The 6,281-nt window shown below is 39.3% G+C and overlaps 1 long non-coding RNA gene across 1 annotated transcript in view; it reads right to left on the minus strand.

Moving 5' to 3' along the window:
* The window catches only part of LOC137096492 (uncharacterized), a 94,738-nt gene extending 94,622 nt beyond the window's left edge, over positions 1 to 116 (minus strand). Inside the window, exon 1 of the long non-coding RNA XR_010909491.1 lies at positions 1 to 116. This exon is cut by the window's left edge and continues 331 nt beyond it. This is a non-coding gene — a long non-coding RNA (uncharacterized lncRNA).
* Between the last annotated feature and the right edge of the window lie 6,165 nt (positions 117 to 6,281).

Raw genomic sequence — 6,281 nt, forward strand, 5'->3', positions numbered from 1 at the left:
CAAGTCAGCTGAAGCAAATTGACAGCTATTAAGGACATAGGTGGGTTGTAGCTAGATAGGACTTAGGTTAGTGTATCTGAGCTACAGAAGAAATCCTGACAGAGATTTAGTTCCTGTTAAGTTTTCTTGTTGGTGAAGAGAAGATTAGTTCTATCTATTTGTAACAAAGATAGAACTAATATTGTAACCGCTACGCTTTCAAGACAAAATACTTTCTGTAACAGCCAAGATATTGAACTGCACTTACTTTTCCTGTTTCAAATCAATAAACTTTTACTGATTATTTAAAATTTAAAAGCTTGACTCAAGTGTGCCTTTGTGGCTGAAGTTTCCTACTCTATTTTAACTGTTTTGCAAGAACCAAAAGAAGACAACAGTGTCTGGTGGTCCCAAATAGATGTTTAGTTTTGGCAGCTAGGGTGTCCCTTTACATTTTTGGTGGCAGCGGAAGAAACTTGAAGTATACCCCTCAGACAACTTTATTAGTTCCAGGGATGTGGGATTGATTATAGTATATCCCCATCTTTATAATTGGTGTACAGCGGAGTGGGATCTGACATTGATTGATCTCCCTCAAACCAATATCTTTATATAGTTCACCTACATCCAGAGAGCATTGTGGACTCAAACAATGATGTATCTGAGCCAAACTTGGCATGAATAAATATACCCAAATGTGAACACAGGTGGAGTTTGGGGAAACCAGACTTTGACATTTAGGAGTTGTAGTTGCTGGGATTTATAGTTCACCTACAATCAAAGTGCATTCTGAACCACACCAATGATAGAATTGGGCCAAATTTCCCACAGAACCCCCATGACCTAAAGAAATTACTATGTTTTCTGATGGTCTTTGGCGACCCCCCTGTCATTCTCTCATGACCTCGCCAGGGCTCCCGACTCGCAGGTTGAGAAACACTGCTTTAAAATGTAATATGTAAACTAGCCTATATTCAAATTTTTAGCATACATGTGGCCAAAAAGGCACAATAGCTCACCGGAGCTTTAGAAACCCTCGTTGGGTAGGAGAGTTTGGGAATCCAGTTGATCAGGTCAATAGCAAAGCTCAGCTTCTAAAAGCAAGCATGTTGATAGTTCAATTTCTTTAGAAGCTATATAAACAGATTGAGGGCTTTCTTGATATAAAAAGGTTTAATTTTTTCCTGGATTACAACCAATCTATTTTGATGTTTGGCAGTCAAGATTTTTATGTGCATTTCTATTACACATGTGGGAGATCTTAAAATAACCATTTGGTAGTGGTTATATTAAGGTATTATCCTATCTTGTTTCAGTTTAATCCCTTTCAAGCAAACTGCTGCCACTTCGGCTGCAATGTGATTTTCATTAAACCATTCATCTGCACTGCCTTCCAAGCATCAAATTCTTTTTATAAAATCCATCATACTTCAGATTCTTTATACGTTTGTAAATCAGTCAAGTTCCCCCTCGACTGCAGCATTTGCCAAGCTTCTTGTAAGTTTCTTAGTTTGTTGATTATAATGGAGTAAAAGTACAGTGTATCTGTGTTTAACCCTTAAAAGCTGGAGATATTTGGACACTTCCGGTGGCGCAATGGCAATCGGCAGGACGCCCTGAGGGCTCTCAGAGGTGCCAGTGCTGCAGAGCAACTGGGTACAGCTGTGGCTCCCTCTCCCCTGTGGATCGAATCAGGGGAGATTGCAAACTTTGGGAAAAATACAAAAAAGGCTATACACTAAAACACCACTATGGATCTCCCTGATAAAACTCATACATAGAACTAGGACAAGAGAAATGGCAGTTGTTTTTTTTTAAAAAATGGAAAAGTATTACTAAAAACACAGGAGGAAATCAGCCAAATAGACAAAAACATTACTTTACTTACTTACTTAGGCGATCCCTCGTAGTCTGAGGATGATGGTACTCCAAGTTTGGTGTTCTGGCGGTGGGTCCATAGGTGACTGTGGAGCCCTATTCTTGATCTGCATCTTCTCCCACAGTGAGGGCATTGGTTTCCAGGTGGAAGGCAGTCCTGGTCGGTGGTCGGGGTTGGCTTGACACGCCTTCCTCTTGGCACGTTTCTCTCTTTCGCCCTCCATTCATGCCTCTTTAAATTGTACAGCACTGCTGGTCACAGCTGACCTCCAGCTCAAGGGCAGGCCTTCCCAGTTCTCAGTGTCTATGCCAAAGTTCTTAAGGTTGGCATTGAGCCCATCTTTAAATCTCTTTTCTTGTCATCTAATATTCCGTTTTCCATCCTTGAGTTCGGAATATTTATTTATTTATTTATTTCAATTACTTCTACCCCGCCCTTCTCACCCCCGAGGGGGGACTCAGGGCGGCTTACAGACGAAGGCACAATTCGATGCCTAAATCAATTAAACAACAATACATAAAAGCAATTTAAACAATTAACAGGTTACAATCATCAATACATAATAAATAGACCAACTGCATCAGGACAATGTGGCCGGTCTAACTGAGTTGATGGCGGGGGAGCATTGCTTCAATGCTGGTGGTCTTTGCTTCTTTCAGCATGCTGACATTTGTCCGTTTGTCTTCCCAAGAGATTTGCAGGATTTTTCGGAGGCAGCACTGCATGTGAGTTTCATGTGACGTCTGTAGACTGTCCATGTCTTGCAAGCATATAGCAGGGTTGGGAGGACAATAGCTTTATAAACAAAAACATATCCTGGTTCCAACATACGAAGGTTATCTGGAACATCAGGTTACAAGACACATAGATCGCGCGGGAAATTTTCTCGGGGGAAGTTGGTATCACTGCAGTGTAGCAGGAAGCCAGTGGAAGTGAACAAGCAGTGCCAGTCATCAGTAGCTCATCGACTGGCGTTGTGGTGAAGGTTAGAGATGAGCATCTTTATTCTGTTTCCCTCCAAGTGCAAAGTTCACACTGTAATATGCTACCTAAATACTAAGAGCATGAACACCACTGCGATTCATCGTGAAATTGCTTCAGTTTATGGAGAGGAGGTAATGTCAAGACAGTATGTGACAAAGTGGGTATGGAATATATTGTGATGATAGTTCAGCTTTTTCAGTGCAAGAATCTTCTTGACACAAATCTATTATCTTCAAAGAGAAATTCATGTATATCAATAGAAGTGAAAGAAGAAAGGATGGGGATCGGATTACGTAATAATTTAATTGTAGCAACCCCAAATTGGCAAGACAATATTTGTAAAACCTCTGGCTAAATTACACTAACGGCGTATTTGTTCAGTACCTCTTTGTACACCTTGGAGAATTTAGAAAGCAACAGAACAGCCAGAAAATACTGTGTTCACTGGAGTATGTTAAAGTGAGATGAATGTCAGTTTATATAATCTCCCCAATTACTTTTATGAATATTTTCCTTTTTTCAAGCACCATAATGGGCTATAGTCAGACTATTAGGATTGTAATTAACATTCACTACTGGATAGCTTTATCTCTTTGCGTTGTTGTTAAAGTGAGGCCAACGCACTGTTTATTTTTCATTTCTAGCCCAGGGGATCCACTTGGCAGACTGTGCAGCTTAAGAAATTAGCCAAACCCAAAATAGTTGTTTTATTTCATAAAGGTCATAGAGGCTTGTTTTATTATTCTAAAAATGTACTATTAGAACACACATAAAAGACAAAATGACAGATTTTACTGGGCCAACTGTATTAATTGGAAAAGTTTGAGTGTTTTAGAATTTCAAAAAGACCCTTGCTTTGCCAACATAATTGTTTTTAGAAAAGATCATCATTTCGAATTTCCCCGTTCCCTTCTTCTGGCAGACAAATAAAGCAACAGGTTTGATTTTTCTAATTGTTTAATAGCATATTAGCATGCACATCATACAATGTTTAAGTTTAAACACATGTTAGAAGTCCCTTTTCTAATGTACCTCAGAATAATAATACAAAATTTAGCAGCAAACCCAAAATCTTCTAGGTTGACAGGCATTTCAAGTAGAAACTGTTAATAATAAACTGAAATGTATCAAAAAGAATTAAAAAATGTAAACAAACTAAAGGTTTTTTTAAAAAATATGACTTCCACCAAAATAATGAAAACTTAAAACAGAGCATCCACAATATTAATTACACTTTCTAGCTGGAAGTAACTAGATACTATTTTATTTTTTACACATTTTGGCAGGACACAGGAAGTCCTCCACCACTCCATAATTAAAGTTATTTCCCCTGCCTTTCTTTTATGGTTGCTTAGAATAAGGGAGTCCAAAGACGCTCATTCATCTCAAGTGTCACCCAAGCTAAGTCCCCAACCTCCAAAGCAAGCGTTCAACTCACAGCATCTCAAGCCTTGCTCTTCTCAATAGAGGAATTTCACATGTCCAGCAGCCCCCAAGCAATAAGCCAGGAATGCAGGATAAGATTGTGAGCAATGCACATGCATTCATAAATCATCCTTCAAAGTGTGGTTTTACTGTTGTAGTTGTAAAGCATTGAATTTTTGCCATTATCTATGTGTAAACCGCTTTGAGTCCTCCTAGGGGTGAGAAAAGCAGTATATAAATGCTGTAAATAAATAAATTATTATTATCAATAATAATAAAGTTTCAGTTGAAAGAAAGGAAACCTAGAACCTTCTAATTCGTTATGACTTTTTAAAGCCAAGAATACTATTGATCATAATTTTTACTCCACTCTTTCTCCAATGAGTTTACAATGCTGTAATGAGGGGAAACAACTCATTGTATACTCAAAATAGCCTAGAGAAGCTAAGCTGAGAATCTGTGGCATATCTGAAGCCACTTAGAGATGGTCATGATTGAAAATTATTTGAATCTAGCAATTGTCCAACACACATTCTGTTGACTTCATTACATGGGCAAAATTGCCTATCTTGGGACAATTCGACCTCACTTCAGGCATGGAGCCCACCCGATGCCATCACATGATGTCGATCTACTTCCAGCAGGGCTTCCCGTGTTGCATAGACAAGACATGTGGCAACACTTCTTCCTTGTGGGATAGGGTGAGGGAAAGTGAGGGTTCTCCTTGCCCCTGGCTGGATTCACCATGATCCACTGCAAATTCCCCCAGCAATCGCCCACAATTGTGACCTCAATTGTGACTTGGCTGCATATAATAGAGACAAAATCTGAGCTACTGGTAACCATGATGGGTCCCTGCAAGAGCCAGTTTAGTATCAAAGGCATTGATATTTTGGAAAAATAATGAGAAGTGGCAATGTAGCTATGAGATAATCTTGCTAGGCCATAAAAAGGTAGGCAACAAAAATGCTATAAATTTTGATTTAGTCTTATGATAAGTACTGTAGGCCTGCCATATCTATGGGGGCTCAATTCTGGTAATCCAATGAGGATATGACCAAAATGCAAATAATCACACTCTATATTAAATGGCAGCAATGTGTCAGTGTTCACATCATGACTATTTCATAATATGGGGTGTAGCAATATATGTGTGGACATCACAGATCTGGAGGGTTCACTGTATCTTCTTAAGAGTCCAACTACAATAAAATGTATCAAGATAGGTTTCCATGCCATAAAGAGAACCGTTTCATACCAATCATCCAAATAAACATTAATAAAATAAATTAAATAAAAATAAAAATTCACCCGCTGTTTTTTATAACCATTCCTGGACTCCAGCCCTCTCATAATGGCAGAAAGATTGCATGGGTCTTACAAGTATTGGGTTGTTGTAGGTTTTTTCGGGCTATATGGCCATGTTCTAGAGGCATTATCTCCTGACGTTTCACCTGCATCTATGGCAAGCATCCTCAGAGGTAGTGAGGTCTGTTGGAACTAAGAAAAAGGGTTTATATATCTGTGGAATGACCAGGGTGGGACAAAGGACTCTTGTCTGCTGGAGGTAGGTGTGAATGTTTCAACTGACCACTTTGATTAGCATTTGATGGCCTGGCAGTGCCTGGGGCAATCTTTTGTTGAGAGGTGATTAGATGTCCCAGATTGTTTCCTCTCTGTTGTTTTGCTGTTGTAAACATTCACACCTAGCTCCAGCAGACAAGAGTCCTTTGTCCCACCCTGGTCATTTTTCCTAGTTCCAACAGACCTCACTACCTCTAAGGATGCTTGCCATAGATGCAGGCGAAACGTCAGGAGAGAATGCCTCTAGAACTGGCCATATAGCCCGAAAAAAACATATAACAACCCAGTGATTCCGGCCATGAAAGCCTTTGACTTACAAGTACTTCTTCCTCAAAAATGAAATAGAGACAACCGTTAGGACAAAATCCCAGAGAAGAACATTCTTGCATCTTATCTAGTACTTTAGGGACTAACAGACACAGCTAGAATA

Source organism: Anolis sagrei, chromosome 3, assembly GCF_037176765.1.
Source record: "Anolis sagrei isolate rAnoSag1 chromosome 3, rAnoSag1.mat, whole genome shotgun sequence".
Lineage (NCBI taxonomy): Eukaryota > Metazoa > Chordata > Lepidosauria > Squamata > Dactyloidae > Anolis > Anolis sagrei.